At 47.2% G+C, this 22,213-nt stretch overlaps 1 long non-coding RNA gene across 1 annotated transcript; it reads right to left on the bottom strand.

The window, feature by feature from the left end:
- Positions 1-1,664: 1,664 nt before the first annotated feature.
- LOC136581020 (uncharacterized) lies at positions 1,665-20,858 on the bottom strand. The gene is made up of 3 exons (XR_010787040.1): positions 20,725-20,858; positions 18,691-18,861; positions 1,665-2,934 (listed from the first exon to the last, which is right to left on the bottom strand). It is a non-coding gene; the product is annotated as an uncharacterized lncRNA (long non-coding RNA).
- Between the last annotated feature and the right edge of the window lie 1,355 nt (positions 20,859-22,213).

The raw sequence follows: 22,213 nt of genomic DNA, 5'->3' as shown, positions 1-22,213 counted from the left end.
TTTATAGGGTGTCTGTCAACACTACACCGACAGGCGTAATACAGCAAGTACTGAAAGGATTGCTCATTTATAGGGGACGACATCCCTCCAATAGCGCTATATAAAATACATACATGACAGATGTGATTCATATTACAGGAACCGTTTCTTTATTTTACGTAATAAAGCATTTTATATTGGGGGAAAAGTTGTATTTTTTCACCTTTTTTCAAGGTTTTAATCATTTCATTTAATTTTTTCTTTTTGTACATTTTTTTAGTTCCACTAAAGGACTTACGGCGCATTTACCAGAGTGATGACCGCTCAGACGACAGTGACAGCTTTGAGCGATCATTTTGTATAAATTATTAAGTAGCTATTTAGTGGCAAATGAAGCCTTCCCTGAATGCAGTTAGTAGCCGGAGGCTCTTATCTGTATTCAGCGCCTTTGTTCTCCGAGGGGATACAATGCTATCAGCACTCCCCGCACAGAACTCAGTGTGCGGTCCTGATGAGACCGCATGACGATTTTTAGGTTTACCTGAATCTAGCGATCAGCTAGCAGTGCACCATGGCCGCGCGTTTAGACACAGCGATTATCGCTCGAACGATCGCTTTTTAGCAATTTTTGAGTGATAATCGCTCCGTGTAAATGGGCCTTTAGGCCTCATGTCCACGGCAAAAGTGGAATTTTAAAATCCGTGCGGGTCTCCTGCACATGCGATCCGCACCCATAGGGAATCATTGGGCACCCGCAGGTAATTAAATACCTGTGGATGTCATTTACCCACGGCGTGCAGATCGCATGTGCGAGAAAACAACCGCAGCATGCTCCATTTTTGTGCGGTTTTCCCGCATGGATCGCTCCCGCGGCTTCCATTAAAGCCAATGGAAGCAACCGGATCTGCAGCACAAACGCAGCTGTCACGGAGTCCATGCCACGGGACCGACGGAGTTTAGAAAAAAAAGATGACATGGCGCATGCACCCAGCACTCTGCTGGTGTCCTGGGCACATCCGCCGTGCAGAAGAAAGAAGATCCGGCCTGCATGGAGGGGAGCCCTGCAGCGTCCAGATAGGTGAGTATTACGTATTTTCTGGCCTCATGTCTGCGGGCCGGGTGGAATCTGCTGCATGATTCTGCACGGGGAAACCATGCAGGCCCGTGGGCATGAGGCTTTAAAGAGGTTATGCGGTTACAGGACAACATCCCATCAATAGTGCTCACTGTAGTATAATAGCAAACTGAGCAGTACTTACTCCTCCTCCACCGTCGGGATCCAGCACTGCAGTCCCGCCATTGTCCCTGTATGTCTGTTGTGACAGCTGGCATCACCGGAAGTCAGATGACCACTGCAGCCAATCAGAGGCTCGTTCTCCTGGTATTGGTGCTCTCATACTGGGTGCCATGATGCCAGGAGAGCCAAACGGTGGTTCTACAGCCTCTGATTGGCTATAGCAGTCACCTGACTTCCGCTGATGTTACGTGTCAGAACGCACACAGGACAACGGCATGGCTGCATCGCTGGATCCCAGCACTGGAGGAGAGGTAAGTACTGCTCAGTTTATTATTTATTACAGTGAGCACTGCTGATGGGAGGTCGTCCTGGAACTCGGTAACCCCTTTCATTTCCTTAGGGGAATTTAAAAAAAACTTACAAAAAGCAGAATATAGTGACACAAAAATAAATGTTTAAGTGTTTTTATTGTAGTAGAACATAGACTCTAGATTGGGTGTCAGTGCAATCATAGCGGCAGAATAAAGACAACGTTCATGTGCAAAATGTACAACAGACCAAAAAACGGCACAATGACGGCTCTCCATTCTCTCGGAAAGTCTGAATGAATCAACAAGTTCTATATACCCCAAAATGGCGCCCTTCGAGAATACGACTCGCCCTGCAGAGAAGAAGCCCTCAGACGCCTATGGAAATTAAAAAACGTTATGGCCTTAGGAATGCAATGAGGAAAAATAAAAAATAATCTGCAAGTCTTTAGAGGGCCAAAAGAGCGTCATCACTGAGGCGGCGTCACATGGGAATACGCGCACTTGGGCAATGGACCGTGTATACTTGCATGTGCAGGTTGTACTGTACTTTTTGCGCTGGCAGATCGTGCGCATTTGCACATATAAAAAATACACAACCGTTCCCATTCACTGAAACAGGCGATTAAGTTAATTAATTGATATGCGCCATGTTCCTGCGCAGGAATGCAGAACACGCAAATAAAATGCACACGCAAAATACACTTATGTTAATGAACTCATTGAAGACATCGGGTTCTCTTCACCGTGAATTGTGCAAGCAAATCTGTTTGTGTGACACAGGCCTGAGGGATGACAGAAGCATTTCATTCTCAGATATTTGGGGCATATCCACAGGACCCGCTGACTTCAGGGCCCCCTGATGAGGGGGCCACAAGCTGAAGCATCCAAAGGAAGAGACGATGGAGAGGTGGCCAGCCAAGTGCGGCTGCGTACCCAACAATTGGTGACTCTACGGTACTATGCTCCAATGTGATTGCGGATGAAGATCCCATCAGGGTAACCGCTAAACAGATTATTATTCTGATGAGGTAAGTCAGAGATTACAGTAGATACTCGGCTCTCATTGGACGGCCTGGACTTGGAGAATGCCAAGACACCCAGTGTAGGAAATCCCAGAGTAGAGAAGTACTGGAGAAGTTGATGAGGAGTGCATTGAGTTGGACAGAGGATAAAGCCCCGACCAAAGCAGAGGTGATGGATGTAGGGAGCATTACATCGCACTGTAACGATTCAGAATTATTGGCTACACATTAGTAGGGGGAGAACAGAGGTCAGCCCCAAACTCTGCATTGTATTATTGCCTACATAGGAAGATCCAAATAGGTTTTCCGCCCAGCGAGTGATGGCTCCATCTCGTCTTCAGATGAGGTTGTCTTCTGCTGCCCCTTCGGGAGTCTACAGGAACATCTGCTGAGTAGATAGGAGCGAGACGTAGTGAATGAGTTGGGGACTAGATGTGTGTTGGGTTTATCATATTACCAATGCAGCATGTTCTGAAATCTACAGTCATAAGTAAGGGTGCTTTCACATCTGCGTCGGGGGTTCCATTTACTGCTCCCTTCGGGAAGCGGAGCTCTTGAACAGATCTGTTCTACGATGGAACCGTACAGCACTAAGCGGACCCCATTGATGGGGTCAGCTCAGTTTCCGCTCAGCTCTATTTCTTCCAGGGCTTTGTGCCAGATCTGCGAAGAAACGTCCAAACGGCGGTTCCAGCGCAGATTTGTACCCGGCCGAATACATTTTCACTATGGCTCATTTCCCAGCCTTGTCTGCAAAAAAGGAATAGTCCTAACCTTGTGAGTTCCAGAGATCAGGTGTATTAGGCAGTGAAAGTAATTATTGCTTAGACGTGGTGAGTAATTATGTGTGAGGCGCTTGTAAGACATTAGGAAGAGTAACAATTAGGAGTGGTAAATATTTACTGTTAATTATTGCAATGTGAAGAGGCTTGTTCAGGCAGCGTGTTTTAGCAAGTAGAACCAAACCCAAAGTATGCGAGACACGTCTGTTCTACCAGTAACCATAAGGAGCTTACTTTGTATCCACCACTCACTATGGATGGTGGGGGCAGTAGTCCTGCAGTGGAAATTGTATAACTATTTTTACATGACATGAAGTCCACCTACTGAAACCAGAAGTCCCCTAAGTGCCTCCAGCAGTCAGATAGCAAAAAGCTGGTGAAGAGAGAGGGACCTCCCGGATAGTCACAGAATAACGCACAAGATGCACATACCCAGCTCTTCCATCTATAGGCAATGCGGACAAGCCTCTGACTATATAAGGCACCCTCTCCTGCTAGCAGGTGCCTGAGCAATCAGTCTACTCTGGTATACAAAGGTGTTTACTTATTCTGACTAATTCCTGGTTTGACCTGTGCCTTCTTGTAGCCTTTCAGCTTGGCAACACAGTGTTCTACCCAGCTTTCCCATCTTCTCCATTCCTGACCTTGGCTTGTTTCTGGACCATGCTTAATCTGTCTGTTGCCTGCCCTGCAACTGGGCTAGTCATATCACTATGCAAAAATTGTACCTGCCCTGACCTAGGTCTTGTATCACAATTTCCCTGCCTGCTCCAGGACTGAGCTACAGTAATGCTGACCGGTTTGTGTCAGCTGACAACACCAAGACTACGTATGGTGTAATAGCCTTGGGGTCCCTGAAGCAAAGACCAGATCCTGATTGGTGGGGCTAAAGGGTGAACACCTGTGAAGCCCAGGTGTTGCCGCCAGGAGTAGCCCCAAGCCAAATCATTTTTTGGTACAGTGGGCCCAAACCTGCTGTTGTGAGATGGCAACAATCCCAACTGATTTGGCTCTTCTACTGTAGCAGACCGGCTTCCTAGTCATAGTCCTCCATCCAACCCACTCGGAAGCACCGCTCTACTGAGAAAAAGGTGCATAAAGCAAGGGCATATGCCTGATGATTGTTCCGGCTTGCCCTCCTGGGCATCTGTGTCACACGCTTGGCAGACATTCTCACACTGACTCTCTGACTCTGGCTACCATTAGCACTTTACATTCAACAGCCGTGGCAATAAACTACCTTTTAATATAGCTTTGTCACAGGTTCATGCCCTTATATTTTCACTCTACTGTTAGTTTCCCAATCGATCATGGCATTTGGGGGCCATTATTTCCGGGCTTCATATTGAACAGGTCACAGTTGACTAATGATTCTTCACTTTACAACACAGTTTGGGTCCCGGTCACATAACATTGCAGCAAGTAGAAAACACGTGTTAAATATTTTTATCCGGGACTCCACCTCCAAAGAAAAAGCTACACAAAGCAAGAAATAAGAACACCAGTCTGTATCCCATGACGGGTTCCTCCACTCCTCACATGTCCATGAAATCTAACATCCCAATCCTTGATTCCCTCAACATCAGCTGTCTGGACGGTTGAGAGCCCCCCACCCACCCATAACTGATATGTTACTGACACTGTATAGTGGCAGCACTTGAAGTTGAAGGCATTTTGTGCGTCTCATAATCCAAGTAATCCCACACACCTACAAAGATGTTGAGGTCTGGGCGCTGAGGAGCAGAGTCCAAGGTTTGAAGAAGACACCTCAGTTTCTGTATGATAAATCCATCTTGACTTCCTCAGGACCGTGTCTAGGGTTACTATCCAGCTGTAGAGTCATTGTATCCCAATTAAACATTTTCCACTCATGATACTTTCAGTTAGATACATCTCCAGACGTCGTTATACATTCCACCTCCGTGGCTGGTGGTCTAATTAATGGCGGAAGTCATGGTGCAAACAGTTTTTATTGCTTTGTCAACATACTACTGCATCTGTTCCCTGCAAAGGTCTCAGATCTAGACTCGTTAGTCCATCAACATGTCCTCTCTATCTCTAATGAACGGGAGAGAGTTCCGATAAACTGGATTGCAGCAAGCTGCGCACTTGGTGTGATCAAGACCTGAAAATCGATTCTCGGCTTCCGGAAGTAAAGATCAACACCAAATGACAGCAATCAGAAATCTTGAAAACTGGAAGAAATTTGTCCAGAAAGTATATTAAAAAAGTTGAAGAACTTTTCATTCTATAATCAGCTTTATTTGTTGAAACTAGAAGACCACTTTCAACCCTTGTCTCATCGGAAGTGCTGCGCCGGGTGGGAGATTCTGGAGAATGCGGAATCCATGAATGTAAACTACAACGTATCAGCGACGGTTATAAATAGATGCTTACAGAGTTGGACTGAAGTTCCTTGGGCTCACCAGAGGAAATGACATTAAGGACTCACCCTTTATCAGCACTGAGGCTCTATGGGCTCCCCAGAGGAAATGACTCTGAAGTGCCAGCCTCCATCTATGCAGAACATCATCCACCTTTCATTTTACTGACTGACTGTCAGACAGGCGGATGTGGATCCACTTTGCCATACACCAGCTTCGCTTTGGGCTGAAGAGGGTCCCCCCAGTTTTCACCCCTGACCCTTCCAAGTGGGATATGGTTTTCTGATGTGGAGCCCCCAAGCTGTTACTTGCACAGATAGTCCCGGTAGTGTGGCTGCTGACACTGCACAGGCCTGAGGCACAGTACCTGATGGTGCCAACAGGGACTTATCCAGAGATCAGTGGCATAAGTATCAGGGTTGCACTTGCGACCTGGCCCGTAAGCCAAGGGGGCCCACCTCACCACAGACTGCACAGTGCTGCTCACTTGCTAGGGCTGCGATCGCAGCGCCGAGTGCAGGCAGGGAGCAGTAGCAGAGATCAGAGCAGGAAGACCTTATTAATCAATGAGCATTTCCTTTGTCAGACTGTGGGAAGCACTCATTGGTTGTTCCGCTGATCAATCAAAGTTTCTGGCACTGCTTGGTCAGTGAAATCTGGCTGGCAGGCTGCAGTTTACAGCGTCCCCTGAAAGTTCCCTAGCATCGATCTTCTGTGCTAGCGGGATGCATTCTGCCTCCATCATGCCTCCTCTCCTCCCTGCTGCACTGCTGCAGACAGTAATTATGGTAATTAGGTCATTGAATGGCGGTGATTGGTTAACCTTTCATTGGCCAATCAGAGCATTAGCTTTCTGGAGGCGAGGCATTCAAGCCCCACATCCAGCAATGCTCTGTCGGCGTGGAGGAGGGAGCGACAGCCTGCAGCAGCGCCCCAGATCATCGCAGACTGCCGCGGGGGCGAGTATTGATTTTGTTTCTACAGGTAGTTAGTCCGGCGTTTCAGACGACCCCCGACTTTGGAGAAGATTTTCCTGCGTTAAAAAGTCGTCTTATACATCGGAAAATACGGTCATTACAATTGCAGGTCTTTAAAAGTCTAAAGTATTACAACTTCGCATTATTTCCCCTCTCCGGTGAATGTGTCAATGACTAATGCCAGAATTATTGGGCGCACTGTCTCCGGTCATCAGAATAAAAAGTGATCACAAACTCTGCACCCTGTAAGGGTAACAAAAACTACAGTCTGCACTGCCACAAGCCCCCGCACCGCCCATCGAAAACCAGACAAGGGTCTCAGAAGATGGAAACAAAGTATTTTGTTAAATATGCTTTTTATTTTTTAATAGTAAAACATAAAAAAACGCTATAAATTTGCTATTGCTGCAATAACAGCGGAGCGCAGAGTGCGGGGAACGTGTCCTTACTGCACTGGGAATGCCATAAAAACAAAACACAAAAAACAATGTCTCCATTGTGTTTATTTCCCGTTTCACCCACTTCAAACGTTGTAAAAGTTATTGATCGCAATCATGAAGAGATGTCGGGGGAGGGGGGCGCCCAAGCTGAACTTTTGCACCTGGGCCTATGAGACTTTAGCTACACCCCTGCCAGGGATGTAACAATGCTCAGGGCTGGCATCACAGTAGCAACAGCGAGGTTCGGGCAGACAGTCAGGGCAGGCAGTGAGCAATAACAAAGTCCATAAGTCAGAATAATCAGGACTCACAACCAGAATACACAAACGAGGACTTTATCACAAATGGCAGTAGGAGGCCAAATTGTCTAGGCATCCACCTTAGGGTGTGGATGCGTAGTATAGCAGATGCTGTGGCAGGATTGGAGGGGACAGGTTTAGGGAGCACACACTGGCCTTTTAGTAGAGAAAGTAGGAGTGTACGCAAGCCCCTGGGGCAGAAATTAGAAAGCCAGCAGAGGAGTGAGTGTGGAGAGCTGCAAGTAGATGACGGCGGTATTATTGTATCTTGTCACCACCGGAAGTGTGGGTGGTGACAAGATACAGGCTGCTTGACAGCCTGGGCATGCCCCCAGTTTGTCATTGGCTGCAGGGCTGCCACCCCCTGCTTGGGCTCTCAGGTCCTGCCACTGACTAAGAGCAGCTTCTTATCTGGCGGCTGTGACAGCGGCTTCAGAGTGCAGTAAGAGTGGCCGATGCCGCGCCGCTGCTCCCCCACTGTCCGCTGGCGCGCTGTGGTCCCACGCGTGCTGTCAGTGTAGCAAGGCTGGCAGGGAAGCCAGTGTTGCCGCCAGAAAAGAAGAGGCCGCAGTTCCACTGGGAAAGCTGCGCTGGCTGTCGCCCGTCCTGCTCCTGATGGTGTGTGGGAGAAGCCACCGGACACTGCTGCCTGCCACATGTGAGTGCTGGTGAGCGGTGGTGGAGCGCCTGATGCAGTGGCGGAGAAGCCAGCAGTTAGATCGGCGGTCCATGAGAGCGCTGCCGACTGCAGAGTAACGCAGTAGAAAGAGGAGGACAGCAGGGAGTCTATACAGCCCAGGGGCACAGAGGACAAGGAGGACTGTCACAGGGCTAGGAAAAAGGCATCCTAGGACCTTCTGCTATTCCACCAATTGGGAGCTAGGGGTGTGACAGGGGCGTTCCTCCATGGAAGCCCTGTCAAACAATAATACCGATGATGACCACACCCAACTGTGGCTCCAGCAATAGGTAAGCGCGGTGGGCAGCGGTAGCGCGGTGGGCAGCGGTAGCGCACCCAGGGTCTAATCAGTTATTTGTGAATCTTCCCATAAGAAATAAACCCTTTGAAATCGACTTGAACTCGCAGGAGGGGAGCCAGCTGTAACCCTAATGTGGCAGCTGTAGATCTAGTTATGTAATGGTCATACTTGTGATGTCACTGTGCCTGGCCCGTCTGCCGGACTTACCCTACACAGTTTCTGATTCACTGTAGGCTTTGGTGTGTCACCTTTTACTTCCTGTGTTTCATCCTCATGTGGGTGAAGTGCTGAGGTGACACGGTGCACAGTGCTTTACACTGCGGGCTCCATCAGAACCATCAGAAGTAGCAGCAGATGACACACATCATGTGAAGTGGTCAGGCTGACCACATAAGTGAATGGCCTCTCATAGAAGGAATCCCCGCTCTGAGTAACCAGGCCATGGGGGGGCCGACCCCGTGTCTGACAGGCGGTCAGTAGAAATATGATTAACTGCATCGGCAACAAAATAACAGGTTGTAGCTCAGACAGACGGAAATGTTTGTCCTGCTCAAGAGGAGAGATCCAGACACTTCCTTTCCCAGCCAGACGGGACTCACCGGTTCCTGATCAACACTCACATGTTACCCACATGCTGTTCTCTATAGTGATACTAAGTATCTGTGTGCTGTTTGTCATTACAGCCCTATAGTAACACAAGGTAGGCATGCATAGATGATCACACTGCATTGTATCATGGGTAGTGGTCTACAGCTTTGGTCCTGGCATCCCCTGACACTTAGAACCCTCTTAGTAGTCTTACGATGAGCCCAACCCCTTCACAACAGCCAGACGGCTATATAGGTTCCCATGCAGTTAGGGTGACGTAGGCATCCGAGCATATGCTGTGTATGGAGTGGGCTCAGGAGCCAAACCCCTCCATACATGGCGGGGATTAGCTATTTTAGACAGTCGAAAGCCGCAATCAGAGATAACTCAGATCACAGCTGTTAACCCTTTAAATGTTCCAATCAATCGGAATTTAAATGTCCAGAACAGCCCTGCCGCGATAATATTGCGGGAATGCCATCAAGGTGTCAAGGCAGCCTGGAGCCTTCTGAAGGGCTGGCATGATTGTTTGCCTATTAAGACGTGCCTGTGGCAGATCTGTAATAGGTCGCCGTACAGGGTTATTCAAAAAGGAGCAGACTGGAATACAGACAAACTACAAAGGACAGGTCCGCAATGTGCACGTCACTGAAAAGAGGAAGGTTCAAAGCTTTTTATGACGTACCAGTAAGTTTCATTTTCTGACATCCCAGTGCTGGCTGTCCACGGGCGAGCCGTCATTGCGAAATCCACAGCGATAAAGCGAACGCAGAGCTGGCATGACACGCTTCCATAGGAGAACTCTGGAAAGCGCAGCCTGACGTCCATGAGCCAAGAATCATAGCAATTCTCCACTCACATGATTCAAATCACGGCACGCCACGATTCACCGCAGTGAGCTCATTTAGGTAGGCTCCTCGCGGAGAACGTGTAGTGCTCCTCCCTCGCGGTGGAATAACGCTAGCGATAATCCGGCCCGCCCGCGGACAGGCAGCCTCACAGTCTTATGGTGATTGCTGCTTTTCTGTTTGCATATTCAACCAAGTTCAACTATTTTCTGTGCCACTCATAACCTTGTATGCGACGAGGCGGCTGCTGTTGGAATCGACGCCAGAACTCACGCTGCACTTGAACAATGGATTCACACTTGGCAAACTCAAACACATAAAACGATTTCTCCTGTGATGTCGCAATTTTCCTAAGAGACTGTAAACAAGAAACGGCGCTGCGATGTGACAGAAAAGGGAACCTGCTGGTGCGGCATAAGACTCTCTGACCCTTCCTCCCGGTGGTGAGCGGATTGTTGTCTTTTGTAGTCGGTTTGTAACTAAATCCCCATGTCTGCTGCTTCTCTCTGACTAACCCGGTATAATGTAATACCATAGTATTGCAGTATACTGTATAAGCGATCGATGGCCGGACCTCCCAGAGCTCCACGGGGTCTAAACAAGAATGAAAATAAAGACTTATTTTGTATTTTCGTAATAATTAAAAATACATTTATAAAACCGGATTCCCAGCTGTCGCATCAAAAAAAGTATAAACATTAGAAATTTATTAAAATATCACATTATTAACCCAACGTGATGAATGCCGTCAGAGCAAAAGGTACATAATGCCCGAAAAGATAAAGTCCAACCAATCCCCGAAAGGCACCAATAAAAGCCACAGATGGCTCTGAACCAGCGAGCCGCCGCACAGTCCCACCGGCGGAAAAACAAAAAAGAAAGCAAAGTAAAAATGTTTTGTTTTTTTAAATCGTGCCACATAAAACCTCCCGACATAAATGTGGCGTCGCTTTAATCGCACCGACAGAAGAAAGAGAAGGTTCGTTTTTCTGCACGGTGAGCACCCGAAAACAAAACCCCCTCAAAACGGTGTAACTGCGTTTTTCTTCCCATTTCACCAACTCCGGACCTTTAATGTTAAATATACGACTGGCCCCACAAACAACAAGTCCTCATGTAGATATGTCACCGGGACACAGGGGCAGCATTGGTCCTTTGGTCAGGAAAGGGTTAAGGCCACAGGTTACTTCTAACATTCTTAATTTATGGTAAGGAATGCAGCTGCTTCTGAACCTCTTTTTGCAGAGGGAATGAAGACTTCAGCCCAGTTACTGTATGACACTAACCCCTTCTTCACAATGGGGTCTACAACAGTCAATGTGTGCATTACATTCCCAGGCTGACATAGTGCCGTCACAGTGTGCCACCCTATATACTGCCGGGCATAGATACATTTCTAGCCACACTATTCAGTGCCAGCCACAACGTCCTCCTCCACACAGTGCCAGCCAGTATATCCTTCTCCCACACAGTGCCAGCCAGTATATCCTTCTCCCACACAGTGCCAGCCAGTATATACTTCTCCCACATAGTGCCAGCCAGTATATACTTCTCCCACATAGTGCCAGCCAGTATATACTTCTCCCACACAGTGCCAGCCAGTATATCCTCCTCCCACATAGTGCCAGTCAGTATATAATTCTCTCCCACACAGTGCCAGCCAGTATATCCTCCTCCCACATAGTGCCAGTCAGTATATAATTCTCTCCCACACAGTGCCAGCCAGTATATCCTCCTCCCACATAGTGCCAGTCAGTATATAATTCTCTCCCACACAGTGCCAGCCAGTATATCCTTCTCCCACACAGTGCCAGCCAGTATATCCTCCTCCCACATAGTGCCAGTCAGTATATAATTCTCTCCCACACAGTGCCAGCCAGTATATCCTTCTCCCACACAGTGCCAGCCAGTATATCCTCCTCCCACATAGTGCCAGTCAGTATATCCTTCTCCCACACAGTGCCAGCCAGTATATACTTCTCCCACACAGTGCCAGCCAGTATATCCTCCTCCCACATAGTGCCAGCCAGTATATAATTCTCTCCCACACAGTGCCAGCCAGTATATCCTTCTCCCACACAGTGCCAGCCAGTATATCCTTCTCCCACATAGTGCCCGCTCACAGAACTTCTACTGCACAGGAGGAGGAACTCTTGGTGGGAGCAGCCTGTATCATATTGCTTCTTACTGGGATGTAAGAATTCCCTTATTGTACATATATTTACCAACACCTCGGGGCGTTCAGTAGTGCAAGGTGCTTAACTGCCCCCTACTGAAATGGGTGCCAATTTGGCCCTGGTGACCTGGGCCCCTAGAGCTTGCACCGTTAATCCCATGCTTGATGTTCGAATCTACAGGAAGACACCTGTAATGGACCCGGCTACATCCCCCGCTTTATGGATTGGGCAGTGATAACTAGGCTACAGCATCATTAGGTATAGTAATTTGTATTATTTTGGCACTATGAGGTTCTCCATGAGCTCCATCCATCCTGAGGGCCAATCATCACTCACATTCACACTGGATTATGGGATTCTGAGCGACGGCATGCACCGACTGAACAGTGTTTAGTTTATGTGTTCCTAAAAACTGAATGACCATCGGCCCCTGTGAACAGGCAGTCGCTCATCAATGATCAACTGCCTGTTTACTGTGAATGGAGGCGGGTAAGCCAACGATATCCGGCCAACTCCGCCTCCGTTCACTGAACGATGATCACTCATCTATAAAAGCATAGATTATCGCTGGAACGGCTGTCGTCATCCCACGAGAAAGGGGCCCAAGGTCGGAGCTGGACGCGTCGGAGGGAAGTCTCCTTTGAAGTGTATTATATAGAGCTTTCCTATTACCCATAGAGTCATGTCTCCTCTGAAATGAAACCACCGAGAGCGGTTGGACTGGATGACTTGCTGAACTGAAGCAATAGTCAAGGAGTAATGAGAGTAATTAGTGGTGACGGGCTTACATGAGGAATCTGGGACTCCACAGGGAGTTACTGGTAATTGCATCAGCAAAAATAATGAGAGTCCAGAATCTACATCCCAGGGGTCCAGTAATGGGCTCCCCATTGTTAGCACATTTATCCAGTTGACCGGAGATTCCCAAAAATCACCAGTGGAATAACCAGTCAAGCAGGAACATACCAGGCCCTAATGCGGTGATACAGGAAGCCTGCGCACCACGCGGAATCGATTATCCCGCTGGATGGAAATAATAGTGTCATGTGCTATACACAAATGGCAGAGACACGGTGAAGGGGATTAGAGGAGTCGTATCGCTTGCCCGTTTCCACCCACATGGCCTATCGTAACCTAGGATCCTTATATATAGCTTTCCCTAAGTTCATTGGAGGCCTTTGGCCCAAAGCGAGGTGTCTGTTAGAGGTAGGTACCTTCCAATAAGGTTTGTCTGGACGTGGCAGATGGGGCCACATGCATCGATCAAAATCTGCCCTGAGAACCTTGTTGTGTGGTTAGTATAAACAATTGTACACGTTTAGTCCACTATTAACTGTATGAGTGCTGAAGCCTGTGTTACTGTCTCATTCCGTTCAGTGTTTTCTGTAGGGGTCTCACTTTGCGTCCACTCCGTCAGGGTTCAGATTTCTCATGGAAACATCAGCGTCGTCTGCTGTCACTTTTTCCGTACACAAAAGAATCAGAAACGGGACAGAAAGTATCCTTCCTTACATTGTGGTCAATGGAGACCAGGTGCAAACAGGAAGACTTCTGGATGGATCCGTTATTTGCTCAGATTAATGGATGTTTTTCTGCTTTGCACCTTAAGAAGGAAACTGGAAAAAAAAGATGTTAAAAGTATTTCGTCTAGGTTCACATCTGCGTCAGAGGCTCCAGCAGGCCTAGGGGCTCCAGCAGGCCTAGGGGCTCCAGCAGGCCTAGGGGCTCCAGCAGGCCTAGGGGCTCCAGCAGACATAGGGGCTCCAGCAGACATAGGGGCTCCAGCAGACATAGGGGCTCCAGCAGACATAGGGGCTCCAGCAGACATAGGGGCTCCAGCAGGCCTAGGGGCTCCAGCAGGCATAGAGGCTCCAGCAGGCATAGGGGCTCCAGCAGGCCTAGGGGCTCCAGCAGGCCTAGGGGCTCCAGCAGGCCTAGGGGCTCCAGCAGGCATAGGGACGGGTATCGGACATCGTTTGCTTGACACTTGTCCTGAGGAAATGGGCCTTAACATTCTATTGCTTGTAGATTTTTCCAAAAATGATTCAATAAAACTTCATTTTTTCCCTAATTTAGTATATTATTTTCTACTATATATATATATATATTAATATATTATTTTTTTATGTCTGGGAAATTAGTGTTATTTTCACATTATTTGAACAACAAACAATTGGTTATGAACAGTTATTGGTCCATTGCTGACTCAGATCATATGTAGAGTGCAGGTTCATGATCATACATGTACAGTCATTACTTTGTATGCTGATATAATGCTGTTACATTGGTGATTATGGAGTCCGGTACAGCATCAAGAGGTTGTAAATATTCTGCAGATGCCTTCTGTTATGTATGCGGAGAGATCATCAAAACGGGCAAAGAAGCTCTCTTTGGCAACAACGGCAGAAATGAATGCAGCCTACCAAGCATATTCTGGGATGGCTGTGGGTGATCCAGGTAAGTCAGGGGCGCCGCTCTTCAGCTGCAATAATTGCAAGAAAACTCTGGAAAGTTGGTTCAGAGGCGAAAATAGAGCCATGAAGTTTGCGATACCAAGAATTTGGTGGGAGCCCACTGATCACTCCACCAACTGCTATGTCTGCATGGTATTCCCCTCCAAACATCGACGTGGAAAAAATGCACAGTTGCTGTGACGTATCCAAACATTCCTTCGTCTTTGGCCCCGATACCACATTGCTCTGATCTCCCCATTTCGACGCCTCCACAGAGCATGCATAGCGTGCAGACGTGTTCAGAAAACATCAGCTCAGACAGTGAAGATGCAACTGAGCCTTTCCATGCCAGCAAAGAGGAGAGAAGACCATCCTACCCAAACCAGAAGATTAATGATTTGGTAAGAGATTCTGACATCCAGGCTGAAACAGAGGAACTTGCTGGATGATGGCGTGCAAGTTACAAGTCAAAGAAAACATCATCAAATGTTTTCTACCTTCTTCACCCTTCAAGATGTTCTTTCCATGAACTGACAGGTCCATTCAGTGAAATTAGGATATCTTGTAAAGCACAGGATTGGCGCCTCTTCATCGACAGTTCTTCCTAGAGCCTGAAAGCAGTTCTGCTCCACAATGGAAATCAACTTCCATCCCTTCCAGTGGCTCACTCTGCACATCTCAAAGGAGGACTACAGTAGTGTCACATTCCTGGTGCAAGTTCTGAAGTAGGATCAGTATAGTTGGGAGGTAATTGGAGACTTCAGGATGGTTGCTTTCCTAATGGGTTTTCATGATGGTTTCACAAAGTTTCCTTCCTATCTTTGTCTTTGGGATAGCAGAGCCAAAACGGAACACTACCATCGACGAGGCTAGCCTGAGCGTATTGACTTCACTGTCGGACGAAGCCACGTCAAATGGGAACCCCTAGTAGATCCTAAGATGATTCTGATGCCACCTCTTTACATAAAACTCTGGCTTATGAAACAGTTTGTCACAGCTCTAGATAAAGAATCTACAGCGATGAAACCTCTACTAAACTTCTTCCCGAAGCTGACTGAGGCCAAGGTAAAAGCTGGCATCCTTGTGGGACCACAAATCAAGAGGATCATAGAATGTCTGAAATTTCCTGACCTGCTCACAGAACTACAGAAAGCAGCTTGGAACAGTTTTGTTGCCGTGGTTCAGGGGTTCTTGGGAAATCACAAAGCGGACAACCATGTGGAGTTGGTGGAAGTGATGATGAAGAAATACCACACTATGGGCTGCAGGATGTCGCTCAAGGTTCATATCCTGGATTCTCATCACATGTGAGCATACTCCGAGGAACAAGGACAAAGGTTCCACCAAGATATGTAGTAGTTTGAGCGGCACTATCAAGGACAATACGCACATGGGCAGGAGAAACAGATGTCACCAATATACACTAAATGGGGTACTGTTAGGGAAAAGTGATATGGAAGAAGACCTGGGGGTACGAGTGGATTGTAGATTAAACTGGAGTAACCAATGCCAGTCAGCTGCTGCATGCATTAAAAGAGGTATAGGGGCAAAGGACGAGAACATTATCCTCCCACTATATAAGGCACTTGTCAGGCCCCACATGGAATACTGCGTACAGTTCTGGTCACCGGGGCTCAGGAAGGATGTTACAGTGCTGGAGGGCGTTCAAAGAAGGGCAACTAATGACGGGACTGGAATACCCAGAGAGGCACCAAAACTGGGATTATTCACCCTGGAGAAAAGACGGCTAAGGGGCGACCAAATAACTCTGTATAAGTACATGAGGGGCCGATACAAGGATCTCTCCCATAATCTGTTTATACCCCGGACTGCAACGGTAACAAGAGGGCATCCACTACGTCTAGAAGAAAGCAGGTTTCATCACCAACATAGAAAGGGATTCTTTACTGTAAGAGCAGTGAGACTGTGGAACTCTGCCTGAGGACGTGGTGATGGCAAAATCCATAGAAGAGTTTAAAAGGGGACTTGATGTCTTTCTGGAGTGGAAGGATATTACAGGATATAAATCTTAAGTTAATTATTAATCCGGGTATACAGGCAGGTAGGAACTATTAGGGGTTGGTCCAGAGATTAGTCTGATTGCCATTAGGGAGTCGGAAGGAATTTTCCCCCAAACGGGCTAATTGGCTCCTGCCTCTTGGGGTTTTTGCCTTCATCTGGATCAACAACATAGGAGGATAAACAGGCTGAACTAGATGGACATTGTCTTCATTGGGCCTTACATGCTATGTTACTATGTTAATACAACGAAAATATGATGGGTAACTAACTACATCTGGGGGCCTGTCCGTGAAAGTGACCAAGTACACAATCGTCAACCGAAAAGAACCAGACATTTTCATTAATTGTGAACTGTATGGACATACTCTGCATTGTAGAATTTGCTTTTTTCACTGTGTATGTCCTTGAAATATTTGAAATTCAAAATCATATATTTTTAAATTATCGATGTCCGGACCACAAAAGCAAACTTTTTTTTAACCTGAAAGTTATTTTCCATTATATTTTACAATAAGCCAACAGAAACAAAGAAACTTTTCTTAGACACAAAAATCACGTTGCCTATTCTCTATTTCTGTAAAGTACTTGTATATAAGGTTTAGAGATGAGCGAGCGCCCGAATGCTCGGGTCCGCGTTATTTGTGTCAAGCTTTTCATAAAATTCAAGAGCTCTACTCGAGTAACGAACCCCATTGACTACAATGGGAGACTCGAGCATTCTTGTATGTGGGACGCCGGGTGCCGAGCTTTTTTTTTTCCCCTAGGTCTCGGTCTCTGTCTCTCTACCAGACAAAAAGTTTGCCAATGAAGCGCACTGCATTGCAGCGGGGAGGAGCCAAAAACTGGGGCGGGGTCGAACACGGCTTGATACTCGTTCGAGTAACGAGCACCATCGAGTATGCCAATACTCGAACGAGCATCAAGCTCGGCAGAGTATGTTCGCTCAACTCTAATAAGGTTTGAGAATCCAATCTTATATTAACAGTTAAAGGGGTAAGTCTACTCCAGGCATATGGGGTAAAATGGAACAAATCCATGTAGGGTTCAAAGCCCAATTCCTCTCCCTTCACTTATTGTACCTGACATCTCTGAATGGTGAACTTCTGAGTTTACATGGTAACATCGGCACTCTACATGTGTCCCTATATGTCCAATATGAAATATCCCTTTAAATTATAGTTCACTTTCTCTATGGAGTTCTCGCTCATCATTTCTATGACACAATCAGACTGGCAATGTGACATAGGAGCGTGTTCAGACTCACACAGTAATCCCTACTGTCCTGGCTTTGGGCCTGACTAACAAAGTTCCCCCTGCTGTATGTATCTAACCCAAATGATACCTCTAAACACCTTCCTGCAACTCTACTCTGATCAAGATGCTTCTAAGATGAGAGCACCTCATAAGGGTGTGGTTTATGACATATGGGTGGCGCCTATTCCTCTCCTGATGTCGTGCCCCAAATAGTTTGAGGTATATATCGGCTTTACACCTTAACAAGCCATGAGTACGATAAATGATGGTAAAGTCTGAATCACATTTCTCCCCGAGGTCCCTGTTCCTGGCCCTAGTTACAAGTGCCAAAAGGCATGATTCATATTTGGTTTTATCTTTGATAAGTCTGACTAATCCAAAAGACTTATACAAATATGTAACTCTGGGCGGGAGATGTTGTACTCTAGTCAGGCTCAGCATCCCAGCACATAATATTGTAGTAACTTGGGGTCCCACCAGGGGGTCTTCAGTTCTGACTAATGCAATTGGTTCATACAAATATGTAACACTGGATAGAGAAAGTTGTATCCTAGTTAGTATACTCACTTGGGGTACTGCAGTGGGGTCTTATGCCCCCCCCCACTCTTAGCAACATGCCTAAATAGGTTCCATTTTAAGTCATACTATTTTGATCTCTAGTTAAAGAGTTTTAAGTAATCCCAAAGGTTTATACAAATATGTAACTCTGGATTAGAGCTGCGGTATCCCATCATATATAATCTTACTTACTCGGGGTACCGCAATGGGTTCTTACACCAGCCCTAGCAACATATCCAAAGATGGGCCACTGAATTCAGACTAGTTTGATCCCCAGTCTATTTTTTACTAATCCAAAAGGTTTATACAAATATGTAACACTGCACAAAAGGTTTACCCTGGTTAGGGTGCATTTCTTCCCACATGAACACCGACCTACCTGGGGGTCCCAGGCCTGCCTAGGTAACAGCACAGAGTTGTTCTTTGATCACCCAGTCTTTTTTCCATTATGGGAAAGTGGAAATCAACGTAAATAAAACTGAAAGCATTTCAGCATTAGAAGCAGCGAACATCCAACATACCGGACGAGCCATGGGCATCTGCAGCAAATCTGGGAAAAATGAAGGCAAATTCACGACACTTTTTGCAGATTTCTCTGCTTAAAACAGATAAGTGTATAAAATAGAAAAAAGCCCCACTACACGCACCACTCCTGGTTCTCTCGTGACAAGGCTTCTCTGGTTCCCCGTCGGTCCCTGTACACCCAACCTCTTTGGTTCCCCGTCGGTCCCTGTACACCCAACCTCTTTGGTTCCCCGTCGGTCCCTGTACACCCAACCTCTTTGGTTCCCCGTCGGTCCCTGTACACCCAATCTCTTTGGTTCCCCGTCGGTCCCTGTACACCCAACCTCTTTGGTTCCCCGTCGGTCCCTGTACACCCAACCTCTTTGGTTCCCCGTCGGTCCCTGTACACCCAACCTCTTTGGTTCCCCGTCGGTCCCTGTACACCCAACCTCTTTGGTTCCCCGTCGGTCCCTGTACACCCAACCTCTTTGGTTCCCCGTCGGTCCCTGTACACCCAACCTCTTTGGTTCCCCGTCGGTCCCTGTACACCCAACCTCTTTGGTTCCCCGTCGGTCCCTGTACACCCAACCTCTTTGGTTCCCCGTCGGTCCCTGTACACCCAACCTCTTTGGTTCCCCGTCGGTCCCTGTACACCCAACCTCTTTGGTTCCCCGTCGGTCCCTGTACACCCAACCTCTTTGGTTCCCCGTCGGTCCCTGTACACCCAACCTCTTTGGTTCCCCGTCGGTCCCTGTACACCCAACCTCTTTGGTTCCCCGTCGGTCCCTGTACACCCAACCTCTTTGGTTCCCCGTCGGTCCCTGTACACCCAACCTCTTTGGTTCCCCGTCGGTCCCTGTACACCCAACCTCTTTGGTTCCCCGTCGGTCCCTGTACACCCAACCTCTTTGGTTCCCCGTCGGTCCCTGTACACCCAACCTCTTTGGTTCCCCGTCGGTCCCTGTACACCCAACCTCTTTGGTTCCCCGTCGGTCCCTGTACACCCAACCTCTTTGGTTCCCCGTCGGTCCCTGTACACCCAACCTCTTTGGTTCCCCGTCGGTCCCTGTACACCCAACCTCTTTGGTTCCCCGTCGGTCCCTGTACACCCAACCTCCACGGACCACAAGTTACCCCGTGTGATACCTTTAGCCTTTGATGGGACTTGTGGATTTTGCTGAGGATCTGTGGATAATGCGCAGCAACTTATATTTGGGTTTTGTTGTATATTCCAACTTTCCTATTAAATTCAATGTGTAAAGTCCGCATCCAGTCTGTGACTAATCCAGCGTCAGACATTCACATGCTGCAGATTTAAAGATCCACACTGCAGCCTAACTTCTGCGCAGAACATTTCCATAACGTATGGATGTCATTTACTGAGATCTTACCCACTTTGTGCCTCTACTGCTTTCCGCTGTGGGTGTTGGCTATCCTGACAGGTCTGTTTTAGTAAATATTTGCATTGCCCATAAAGCAAACTGTTCTGGAGCAACTTTTTTTCAGAGCTCTGCCATTGTGACAATTAGTGTGCTGTTCCCGTTATTCTTCCTGGATTGATAAATGGGCCCATTCCTCTTGTCAATATGGTGTGTCCCTACATACTTACACTGTCCAATCGCTGCCAACAAAGAGATCTCTAACAAGGAAAAAGGTAATACCCAGTTGACAATTTATTAATACCTTTACAGGAGGAATAACAGAGGAACAGCATGATGCCGAGCTCAAACAATGATGCTCCAGGATTATAAAATGCCCAGTAGGCACATCTTCTGCATACTGGCCATCTACTTCTACGGCCCCTTAAACTGCCGTGTCTCAATGCACTCTTAGTCATTGATTCAAAGAGCTCTGACAGTAATCTATAGTATTGGCTGGACCGGTCGTGCGCCATGTTTGTCACTCCTACCTCCAATGATGAGGATCTCACATCCTAGCGCGCCGTCAGTGATGGCTGCTGTCCCCGTATATATCTCCTATTAGTTATTCCATGACTGCAGTATATGGCTTCAGGCACGTACTTCCCTTAAAGGGGAAGAGAACTTATTCTGCACCACCTACACGATTGTATTAGATGGCGAGACCATACGACTCCAATAAAGACAAGCAGAAGTACACGGATTAATAAGAATTCTATTGTTGCGTATGTGCTGCCATCTACTGGTCAAAACACCAGGAGGATGTCAGCCGTCAGAATGCTTCATGCAAATAAGCGAAAGAAAATACAGTAATTATGTTCATTATAAACAGGCAGATTTCCTAATACGGTCTGATAGGGCAGACTAAGACTAAGACTAGACAGTTTGTAAATGCGCCAGATAGAGGGGCTGCACAGCAAAATATCAATATCTGCAGATGACACAAAATTATACAATATAATTAATGCAATGGAGGACAATGTGCGGCTACAAACGGACCTGGATAAGCTGGGGGCTTGGGGGGGGGGATGGTGAATGAAGGGCAATGTAGATAAATGTAAGGTTCTGCACATGGGCAGCAAGAATGGATGTTACCAATATTCGCTTAATGGGGTACCACTAGGGAAAAGTGATATGGAAAAAGACCTGGGGGTACTAGTGGGCTGTAGACTAAACTGGAGTAACCAATGCCAGTCAGCTGCTGCAAAAGCTCATAGAGTCTTGGGGTGCAGTAAAAGAGGTATAGGGGCGAGGGGTGAGAACATTATCCCCCCATTATATAAGGCACTTGTCAGGCCTCACATGGAATACTGTGTACAGTTCTGCACACCGGGGCTCAGGAAAGATGTTACAGTGCTGGAGGGGGTTCAAAGAAGGGCAACTAAACTAATACATGGAATGACGGGACAGGAATACCCAGAGAGGCACCAAAACTGGGATTATTCACCCCGGAAAAAATACAGCTAAGGGGCGACCAAATAACCATGTATAAATCCATGAGGGGACGATACAAGGATCTCTCCCAAGATCTGTTTACACCCAGGACTGCGACGGTAACAAGAGCGCATCCGCTACGTCTAGAAGAAAGCAGGCTTCATCACCAACACAGGAGGGGGTTCTTTACTGTAAGAGCAGTGAGACTGTGGAACTCTCTGCCTGAGGACGTGGTGATGGCAGGATCCATAGAGGTATTTAAAAGGGGACTTGATGTCTTTCTGGAGAGGAAGGATATTACAGGATATAAATCTTAGGTTAATTATTAATCCGGGTATACAGGCAGGTAGGAACTATTAGGGGTTGGTCCAGGGAACAGTCTGATTGCCATTAGGGAGCCGGGAAGGAATTTTTTCCCCAAAAGGGCTAATTGGCTCCTGCGTCTTGGGGTTTTTTGCCTTCCTCTGGATCAACACAGGAGGACAACAGGCTGGACTAGATGGACAATGTCTTCATTCAGCCTTACGAACTATGTTACTATATTTA

The sequence above is a fragment of the Eleutherodactylus coqui genome, chromosome 10 (assembly GCF_035609145.1).
Source record: "Eleutherodactylus coqui strain aEleCoq1 chromosome 10, aEleCoq1.hap1, whole genome shotgun sequence".
In the NCBI taxonomy this organism is placed as follows: Eukaryota; Metazoa; Chordata; class Amphibia; order Anura; family Eleutherodactylidae; genus Eleutherodactylus; species Eleutherodactylus coqui.
This window is presented reverse-complemented; position numbering and strand designations above follow the sequence as displayed.